Below are 12265 nucleotides of genomic sequence, written 5' to 3' on the forward strand. Positions count from 1 at the left end.
CAACAACCACAAGTGAATTGACACTTCAAACTGAATAAAAAAAATAATCAGCTGTTTCATCGCAGTCACCTTTCTAAGTGTGCCCTGATTATTTCAGAAACAAAATTTTGACAACTTCTATATTACTTCTTCATAGTAAGTAAAATTACACACTTCGTGTTTAAAATTTACAAACATGTTTACCAACATTCAAAATACTACATTTTGTATGTATCTTAACAGAAAAAAGTATGTACTTCACTTTGAAACGTATTGAGCCTAAATTTACACATTTTCTGTAATTTTACATGAAAAATTACTAACTTTGTAGTAGTAAAATTACATGCATTTTTAGAGTGTATAAAAATAAATGTTTTGTAATTCAAAACATGCAATTTTTGACTTTTTTTTGCAAAATCTAAAATTGGCCCTTTTTTTTAATTTTTTTTGCCCAAAAGAAAGCTTGTGTCTATTCCTATAAGACCTATTTGGTCGCTTAGTGCGATATATTACAAAATAAATGTTTTGTAACTTAAGCTATACAATTGTTGGTGTTTTTTTTTTTTGGCAAAATCGATTTCCAAAAGGGGCCCTTTTTAAATCTTTTTTGTTTGCTCAATAGAATATCTATCAAAATAAATATTTTATAACTCAAGACATACAATTTTTTTGTTAAATCATTTATTTTGATACTACCCCACTCGAGACCAAAAAGCTCTTCGATCGATTTTAAAAGTTGGTTCACTTGACGTGAAATCCCCCATATATAGATTTTTACAAAAAAGGCAATAAGTCGGTCGGACGTATACTTTAGTAGCTGTGTGTAGTTTGAACTCTTTTAAGTTCTTTATGTAAAAATAAAATTTCACACATTCTTATAGACTCAGAAAATATAGTAAATTTTTTGTAAATTAGCAATCACTATACACATTTTTGAGTATAACAGTAATTTATATAGAAAATTATATGTATACAGTATTTTCTATAGAAAATTATAAGTATAACAGTATTTTCTGTAGAAAATTATGTGTGTACTGTATTTTCTGTAGAAAATTATGTGTGTACTGTATTTTTTTTGGAAAATATGTGTATAACATAGATAATTTAGCGTATCAGTATTTTATATAGAAAATTATGTGTATTTTTGTGTATAATAGTATTAAATTATTATAATAATGTTCATAGTGTTCGGCCCAAGCTTTTGGAAGCCTTTTGAATCCTTCTGAAATCGGTCTATTATTTCACCCAGTCCCCATACAGATGTCCTCGCGAAATAGGACTTATCGGACATAAATGTTTAATTTATTTAGGTATCTACACAAATTTTCCAAATACATATGTTTTATATACATATACGGAAGTCATGTCAACTAATTTTTTAATGATTATGATAATAAGACCCACTTCCGAAAATCTCTTTAACGAGCATAAATCACTTAAAAATTTTGGCATCCAGATAGAATTCAACAAAAATAAGTTTCATATAGACATAATCACACGGCGTATCTAATATCGATCGGTGAATAATGGCTCATGGCTCCCATATTTTCTTACTTGTTTTTATCTGAAATAAACTAGACCGGTTTGTTTTTTATCTTTTTTTTAATAATATTATAAAAATATTTGTTTGTTTTTACGCTTTCTATTTTTAGAAAAACTTAATAGGAACAACAAAAAATTTCACAAATTAATTTAATTTATGTATTTATTTTTTATTGTTTTTTTTTTTGTTTTCATTTGACATTATTTTTTATTTTTGTTTTTTATTTTTGGGGATTTCATTAAATACTTTGTTGGCCAAATAAGATCGCATAATTTGTTTGATACAGCGAACTCGAATAAGAATTTGCCTTGACGTACTAAATATGTATGTATACTAGGGTTATAACCAGCCAGCGATATATTAATTATAAAAACCGTTTATTTACTTAATTTTGAAACAAAAACCTTCCGCAGATATTGAGTATTCTAAAACAATGAAAACAAAAATATTTTGGAAAAGTTTTACATAAATTGTATCGATCGGGAATCTAAGTTAGTTATCTATCTTTATCTATCTATATATATATAAATGAAATGGTCCATGTATGAAATGGTATCACGGCTGGAGAGAATTGTTTTTTTTTATTCAAATCGTAATTTTCAGGAGATGGTTTGAAAAAAAAAAAATTCCTGGTAAAACTTGGGAATTTTAAGTTTTTAATATATTGCCTCCTTTTCACGTCTCATTTCTCTTAATAAGAGACATTGAGAAACTTGAAGATGTAACAACACTGCCTCCTTTTCACTTCTCAATTTTAAGTAGAAGACAATTTTAGGGAAACTGAAAGAACTAAATTTTTTGAAGAAACTTGTAGTGCTAACAACACTGCATCCTTTTCACTACTCAAGAAATTCCGGTATTAATTGGTATTATTTTACTACGAAAGGGATAGCGAAGCGCTCCGGGTCAATATGGTTTTAAATCAATCCATTGAAATGTATTGTTGAGGTCCTTTTGGGAAACCTTTCTCAAAATTAGAGTGAAACTACACCCAATCTGCACATTTAAGGAACTAAATTTAACTAAACAAAGTTAGAGTTTTATATTCGGCTATTCCGAATTTTATATATCCACCACCAATATAATACTACCACGATATTTGGAAGAGATTTATAGGTGAGTTTATCTTTTTATGAAAAGAAAAATGTGTGCAAAATTTCAAGATATTATTTGCAATACATATATTTATAGAAAATAGCAACCTATCGTTTATCCAGGTCAGTAACAGTTCGAAAAATTCAATACTTTCGCACTTTTTCAATAACATGCGGCCACCTGAAGCGTGGAGTTAGTTGGACACTGATTTTTTGACAATAAAGTGCCAACAAATAAACAGATTTGCCAAATAAAAAAATTTAGACAACATGTGTCATTATTTTGAGTAAAATTTTGGTTTCTGTTTTTTCTAGTTTCCGCTCTTGTTGTTTCTCTATGTTCTCAACATTCAACAATTTACTTGCAAGTGTAAATGCACTAATCAGCGTTTTTAGAGCTTTTTAAAAATTTCAACTCGAAAAAGTATTGATTCAGTGCATTTTTAAAACATTGAACAATTAGTATTTTTAACTAAAATGTTCCATTCGATTATAAAAAGAAACTATGAAATCTTTTAATAATTGCTTTATAACATTTACAACAGATAACTACTGAACACCAAAAAAAAAACACGCACAGAGAAAACAGATTCGTATTCACAACCGAATTTGGCGCTAATCGAATTTTGTCGGTTGCATGTACTATCACATAATTCGATTCAGACTATTGTTTATATGGTATTCACAACTGTTAATTAAACAAGTAAGAGAGCTATATACGGCTGTGCCGAATCTTATATACCCTTCACCAAATTATACTTTAAAATAAATCTTTTTAAATATTTTTAGGTAAACAAAATTAAATTTTTTTTAATTTTTTTTTAAATTGTTTTTTAATTTTTTTTCAAATTTTTTTTAATTTTTTTTTTTGGAAAAAAAATGTTTGACAAAAAAAAATTTTTGATGAAAAAAAAATTCGGGTTAAAAAATATGTTTCCCGATTTTGACCCATTGTAGGTCCAACTTACTATAGCCTTATCTACATCGTTGCAATGGACTTTGAAATATCTATCATTAGATATCCATTTTCTTACTTGTCAGTTTCTTACTTGTCAGTTAAACTCAGCTTAACACGCTGTTATATTAAACCTGAAGCATATTTTGCCGGGATTTAACCAATGATTGTGTTTCTCACTAATAGATTAACTTTGTTAGCATTGCCATACTTTTGAGTCAAATCACATGTTTATTCCTCAAATTTGTTTATATAAATATGGCAACACTTTAAATTTTATAAGAAAAAGCAACCGCGTACATAACTTTTTTTGTAAATTTTTACTTTATAAAAGAAAAAGTAACATTAAAGTATATAAAATGTATATTAAAAATTATATTTATGTTAATAAAGCAAATCAAAACAAAGAGCTGCTGTGCTGAATTGTTTATTTTATTTTTCATCTCTTTTTGCTTTAGCATTTTATACTTAGGTTTAACTCATCAATGATGCTCAGTTAAACCTAGATTATATAGTAACAAAACAATAAGTGAGAAACACAATTTTTAGTTTAATCTAGGTTTAAGCGATGAATGTAGATTATCTTTATCCCAGAAACTAGCTCTTAGTTATCCAGATATAGATCAAAAATAGGTAAAAAATCGAGGTTGTCCCGGTTTTTTGCTCATATCTCCTTTATTTATGGACCGATTTTGCTGATTTTAAATAGCAAACTTCTCGAAAGCATGTCTGACAGAATTATTGAAGATTTGGATCCCGAAGATATCTGGGGTCTTCAGAAAATTGATTTCAAAAGACAGACGGACATGGCTTAATCGACTCCGCTATCTATAAGGATCCAGAATATACATACTTTATAGGGTCGGAAATGAAAAATGTAGAAATTACAACGGAAGACAAACTTATATATACCCTTCTCACGAAGGTGAAGGGTATAAAAATAATTCGGTTGGAATAACCAGCAATTTATATATATTTATATTAGACTGGCCCAATGAAAAACAAGTAAGAGAGCTATATTCGGCTGTGCCGAATCTTATATACCCTTCACCAAATTATACTTTAAAATAAAAATTTTAAATAATTTTAGGAAAACAAAATTTAAATTTGTTTCCAATTGTTTTTTCGAAATTGTTTTTTAAATTTTTTTTTTTAAATTTTATAATTTTTTTTAATATAAAAAAATTTTTTTTTTTAGTTTTTAATTTTTTAATATTTAGTGAAAAAAATGTTGGTGAAAAAAAAATTCGGGTTTTGACCCATTGTAGGTCCAACTTACTATGGTCTTATATATTTCGTTGTACAGGTCTTTGAAATAACAATAACAAATACAATTGAAAGTAAATTTTTTATTTAGCAATTCATTTTTATTAGACACTAAAAAGCATAAAATACTTACATGAGTACATTATATAAGAAATAACAATAAAGTATGTACATTAGAGTTGGTCAATTTGTATGGAGCCAAAAAAGATCTTGGGAAGTACTATAGAAGAAAAAGAATTTCAATATTTGTATAAGTGCGTGGCCTTCCGAAGTAGACCTATTTTTTATTTAAAAGGCTTAATAAAATATTAGCATATTTAAACAAAAATATAAAATACGAAAGGAAAATTTTTACATTAAAAATGGGAAGCTCCATTTTGATTTTAGACCCATGGTTTTTTCGGCAAAACTTTTTAGAATTCATCGTAGATTACGATTTTAATAACCGCTTTGTCGAGCAAAAAATTGACACACTCTAATGTACTACATACTGGTAAAAAACAGTACCTTAGTAAAAAAATAGTGTTTAAATAGCTTCATAAGAATACTATTGCATCTATGGTTTTATCTGCTATTCTGGAACGAATTTTGATTCCGACATATGCTTCTGCCGAAAAACATCCTTCATATTCCATCTTTCACATTGGCATACCAGTTTGCAAATACTTATAACAAATCTGCAAGTATTTTCCTCTTGTTCCTTCAGAAATAAAATGATATATTTCTTTTGCAAGTTGCAAATCTACATTATAATTTGGTTTCGTTATTGTTATTTGGTTTCTTTACATTTATTAATAATATCTTTAAGCCTTTTAGCAATCGAAATATTTTTATTTTGTTCGAGTTCCTCATCTGAGATAAAATCTATTTCATTTGAAGTGTATTTAAATTGAGTTTTGTTAGATAACTTACAAAAAAGGTGAAGAATTGATTTTCTAGAGCCCCACTCAAGGAAAACCAAAAATGCCGTTTTCCTTTATTAACTATATTGTATGTTTATGAAAAACGGGATTTGGAAAATCCCGAAAACCCCGGGATTTAAAATTCGGGAACGGGATTCCCCGTTTGGCATCTCTAATTCTACGCCTTTCAACATTTCAAGTTACTTGCACCAATTTTTACGCATATAATTTGGTAGAACAAGTCAGTTGATTTTGCTGAATTATCGCAGCTTGTGATTCTTACAAGAATAGAAAATATACCTACTTTTCGCCATCTACGATTTTGTGTTTGTAACTTACTAGGTACAACTACATTGATTCTACTATTTTGACAGATGCGAAAAAGCATAGAATGCGTGGTGTGGACTATCAGAATTTACGTACGATTTTACGAAGAGAAAATAAAATTAAAAAATGTGATGAAAATCATTTGACTGTTGCTTTTATACGTTTCGTATGCAGTAACAATTTTGCATCAGTTATTTTTAGCTACTAATGAATTTAGTCCCATCCAAAGCTAATTTATATTTTATGCTCAGGCCCAACAATCACAAATAAAAAAATAAAAAATAGCCCAATGAACCGAACAAATTTGTACATTGCGTTAAGGTATTTGAAATGACTTTCATTTGATAAATCAACTCCGCTATCTGTAAGGATCCGGAATATAAATACTTTATAGTGTAATATACATATTATCTTATACATATATAAATAGGCCACACGTTTTTTTGTGGTACACTTTTAAGTATGTTATTCTCCACCAATATGGATGAAACATATATGGTTTTAAAGGTTATTTTCTCTAGATTTGCAGAACATATTTTTTTTTTAAATTCTTTCCATAAAAGTGGTAAAAAGCGTTTAAAAGTGGTCGAATTGTATGACTTAAAAATGTTTAGCTTTTATTTTGAAACATTTGTACAATACCAATTTATTCAAAGTATTGGCCATTGTTAGCTATGACCTTTTCCCATCTTTCCTGCAACATATGAATTCCGAGCAAAAAGAACTGCTCATCTTTTGAGCCCAAGAACGAATCAAGCCAATATCGGATACTCCGTTCAAAAGTGAAGCGTATCCCATAGAGAGCGTTTTGCATCGATCGAAACAAATTTTAATCGGACGGGGCACGGTCTGGACTATAAAACGGGTGAGGCAAAACTTCCCACCACTTCATTCTAAATACTTTATAACAGATATTGCAACATGTAGCCGAGCGTTGTCATGATGGAATATTACGGTTTCATGTCTGGCCGCATATTCTGGGCGTTTTTCGGCCAATGCTTGCTTCAAAAGAATCAGCGGTTAATTACCTTAGCGTCATGGGTATTTGGCTTTGGTGTCGATTCGGCTGGTTGGTCGATCTATTACGCTTTGTGTTATCGTAATGGATCCATTTTTCAATTTTGCTTTTTCAAATAAATGTTTTTCTGTTTTTGTTACACAGAAAAACTAGAAAACAAATAAATATTTCAGTTGTGGCCAGTGTTGCCAGTTTAGCCTTTTTGAGGCTAGATTTGGCCTTTTTATTTACTCTTTAGCCTCGAAATTTTGGTTTTAGCTTCGTGGCTTTTTTCTAGCCTTTTTTTAATTTCAAAATAGCCTTTTTTTTAATTAAAAAAGGCTAATAAATTTCGAGACTAAAGAGTAAATAAAAAGGCTGAATTTATATTTATAAGCCATTTTCATTTTAATTCATTACTGTTTTTCATTTATCTTTTCAACTTACTCAAGAATTGTGCAGTATTAAAAGAACAAATAACAATTACCAATATCAAGTGCTTCAAAATGAAATAGAGTATTTTATATCTGAAAGCTAAAATATCTAGTAAATTCTCTTTCAATGCTAAATTGTTATTAAACATTACTCTTGAAGGCTTGTGATACTTGATGGCTGTCAATTGTCGTTAAACATATTGTGGATCTATGCTTCGAGTTAAAACCCATTTTGGTTTAATTTCGTCAAACCAGCAATGCTACAAAACCAAACATTTAAGTGATTAATATACTGATTATACTTTGGCGTACCATTTTCATTTTAAACCAGTATTGCACAAAGTAAAAAAGTAAATAAATCATTTGTAAGCAATTCAACAAAGCTATTTTCTGAATTAAAATTTCTTCTACATAGTTTGTGTCAAAGTATAACAAGTAGTCCAACTCTTTGACAGCAGTACCTAACTCTATACATGTTTTAGTGAAAAAGTACCTAAGTCTAAACATGTGTTAGTAACAAAAATGTACATGTATTGGATGGAGCCTTTTTAATTTTCACCAGACACACAGAGTTCTATAAAAATTTTTAAATTTTAATTTATTTAAATTGTGTTCTATTTTCAATACCAAAAATTGAAACTCTGTTCTATAGTTAAATTCTACCACAGCAAAAATAAAGTGTCAAAAATATTAAAAAAATATATATTTTAGTTTGTGAAAATTGGACGTGTTTTGAAAACGAAAACGTGTTAAAAGCATTAAAAGAAATTATAAAGTTATGTGTGTTAAGGAATTATCGTGAATTAAGCTATATGTAATCAACAATTTTCAGTTAAAATTTCGAGACTTTTGATCTGTTTACATCTCTCACAAGGGTGTTGAATTCACACGGTACCCGTATATGTGAGAGAGTAATTGTAAAAAATTGAGAGTCGGACTACTTGGTATACTTTGGTTTGTGTTTTGAAATTGTAATACAATGCAAGGAATTTGATGCATTATAGTACACAATTGAAAATAATAGGGCAAATTAAATTATATTTAATTAATTCCAACAAAGATTACCATATGAAAACTCTTCGCAAAATTGATTTTTTATACGTTTATAATACACTTGAAATAGTAAAACCAAAAAATATATTATGTCATATTGATAGTGAAAAATTAAACTGCTATGAAATTAAGAAGATAGTCAGAATATTTTAAACTGTAAAGGGTCCAATATAGAACCAACAATGTCCATTTTTTGACATGGTTAATCAGTATTTAACTTTTTAGTAATTCCTTTAAGTAATGCCGATGAATTTTTTGAACATACTTTCTAATTTTTTATTTAAAAATAAATATAAATCTAAATTCTTAATTTATAATATTTTCGATTTTTTTTGGCTTTTTTTTAATGCGGTTTAGCCTTTTCTGGCCTTTTTTTGAGGTCAATATAGCTTCTTTTTTTGCCAGCTCCTGGCAACACTGTTTGTGGCTGACAAATTTTAGTTGGCGTGACAAAAATTAGGTTATTACCTGGAGTTCCCGTGAAATTTTGTTCTCGATTAGGAACCCTGAAGGTCCAATAAATCGAATAAAATATTTATATTGCTTAATTATTCATCTGAACGCAACACCACATCAAATCTCATCATTCTAAATCACATCTACTATCTATCTGCAGAGGTAATTTTCCATTTTATCACAAATTGTTCTCACTTTTTTTATTTGGGGCTTTGGCTGTTGTTACTTTTATTTAGCCCACCAAAGCACAAATAAAAAATTTGATCTTGATCATGACATTGTTTTTGTTGTGATGTGTGGTGATACTGATGATGTGACGTTTGTTTTTTTTTGAATTATAAAGAAACATAACAACAACACATAAATATGTTTTTATTAAGTACTCAAATACACATAACTCTACATATGTACCCAGCAGTTTTACAAGTAGTCAATGTATCCCTTAAAGGGGGGTCAGGCGGCATGTTTACTTGTGTTTTGTGCCATGTATTGGGACATTTATCCACATGTAAACATATACATGCCGTGTGATCCATATGAAACTTTGTGTATGTAAAATACATGTGTATTAATCGTGACATTTTTGACAATTAGAACATGTTCTATTGCGATCAAAACAAAAACGAGTAAAGAAAAATCATAACAAAATAAGTTTCATTGCATTAAATATATTTATTGTGATTTAAAAATTTTTTAAATAAATATATTGTTAAAAACAACAAACATATAAACTAATAGAGGTTATGTCACATGCAATTACATATGTACGTTTAAACGTGTAAATTATGAATCGTATGTATAACGTGAATTTTGACATACACATGGAATTCCATATGTATCGAATACATGTCCCAATACACAAGCAATACATGCCGTCTGACCCCCCTATTAGAGACAGTAAATGTCACTAATGTCTGATCACTTGTCTGACTCCATCTTCTATATATATAAAAATTAAATGGTCCATGTATGTAATGTCATCAAGTGAGAACGATTTCGATTCGAAATTTTCAGGAAATGGTTTGTAAATTCAAAAATTCCGGGTAATACTCGGAAATTCTTTTTTTTGTGAGTCCAGTCAACTGTAATAAAAAAGCTCCCTAAAGTATGCAGTACATATTTAGATATTTTATTTGCAAATAAATAAGAACAGGCTGGTGTGCGTGGGTTGGAGAAACTTGAAGAACTAACATTAGTAAATGCTACTGGGCGAAGCCGGGGCGATCAACTAGTTTTATATATTTTTTGGAACATTTGACACATATGTATGTGCTTTTTGTAGTGCAGATAGAAGTCAATTGGTTACTTTATACATCGTGAAGTCAATTGTCACTTAAGTGTGCCTAAGTATGTAATCTAGAGTGTCAAACGTTTATTATGCAATGAACTTTTTTGTGAGTACTACGTACAAACTAGTTTTATACACATTAGGGGTATTCACACGGTCTACTATTTGGTCATATTGTCATAATATCCTAATATTTATGATAGTTTTAACAAATTTTTGTTGTGTTTCAATCAAAAATGTTATGAACTAATAACACTATTTGAACTATATTTCTGTGGTCATAAGCAATAACCACCTAAGTCGACTTAAGAAAGATTTGAGTTATATATGCTACATTATTCTCTTCATAGAACTGTATGTATACGTGAAATCCCTACCTTCCTAACTTTCTTATTTAAAAAGTTATTAATTAGAAACATATTGGCTTAAGTCCTAAGGAAGACTATCGCATTTACAATAAGCGCCAAAATATACTTAAGAAAACATTCAATTATATTTTATTTTGTTTAAATAGCTTATAATGACTTCAGTTGTTATTGTTATTTTTCACAAAATAAATTTTCATTAATATGAGTGCTGTTATAAGAGCCAAACTATGGATAAGCGATTATTGCAAATTGGCTTAATTACTTGACATGTAATATTTAAATATGTAAAAACAGCTTAACTCAATATATGCCAAGCAACAATCAAAACACTTATTTTCAACAAACGCCTAATCAGACATTAGCACTTTCAATTTAGTATTTCTGAGTTGCATTAAGCGATGATATTTGTTTTTATTAAATATTTCTCTAATAAATAAAGCTTTTGTTATAATTTTTCATTTTAGCATTGTGGGGGTAAGAATCTTTGATTCTGCATTCTACTTTTTCTAATGCAATCTTTTATTTTTTTCAGAATCGCTTTTATAACTATAAATAGCTTTTTCTCAAAAACATGTTTTTTGAATTAGGCGGTTATTGCTTGTGACCACAGATTTATTGTTTTGTCATGAAATAATACTCTTTTTGTTTAAAACACAACAGCAACTATTATAATATATTAGGACATTATGACAATATGACTAATAGCAGACCATGTGAATACCCCAATTGTGTACATATAATTCTTATACAGTTTATTTTCTATTTGCTTAATTATACTTACTTAGCGTGAAGTCAATTGTCACTGTAGTGTCTCTAAGAACTTTATAGTGTAGTCACTTCATGCTTTATTTTGTACTGCACTTTATAAAGTAATTATTGGACTATATTTTTAAGTGCGTTCAATTAGCTTCCGCTTAGCAGCCGTACATGTTAAAATAACTACTTATGACGCAAATCAAGTAACTATTAATATAGATTTGGACCATCTATTAGATTTGTATGTAATCCATGCAGGGTCAATTTACTTAGGACACGCACATGTTAAAATAACTAGTCACGTAGCTATTTATGTAACTAGTGATCACCCTAAGTGATAGGTAAATTCACTAGTTCGGGACAATCACACAGAACTGCTGGGTAGTATGTGTATATGTGTACCTATACAAAGTATACACATTCAGTCAACCTCTTAAAGATAATCTAAATGTTAAGAATTATTTTTGTCATTTTATTCCGATATGAATACTTAATGACATCTTATTTAAATGATTTTACAACAATATACCGAACAAAGAAACACATCATTTAAAAATAAATAAGATCAAAAAATATATGTATGTATTTCAGCAAAATACTGGTTTTATTATTTAAAATTCTTAAATGGAATAATTTGAACTTCATTTAAATTAGAATGTATTCTGGGGAATGACTGACCTAAATGTAAATCTTTGGTATGTTGATTTCAAAAACTGTAATATATCTCAATACTTAAGCTTTATACAAAAGTTCGTTGAATTTTTTACAATTGTTCCCGAATTATGAAAAAATATAAAATATATGTATGTATATACATTAGAGTGAAAATCAGTTGTATGGAAAAAAT

The sequence above is a fragment of the Calliphora vicina genome, chromosome 2 (genome assembly GCF_958450345.1).
Source record: "Calliphora vicina chromosome 2, idCalVici1.1, whole genome shotgun sequence".
NCBI classification, from domain to species: Eukaryota; Metazoa; Arthropoda; class Insecta; order Diptera; family Calliphoridae; genus Calliphora; species Calliphora vicina.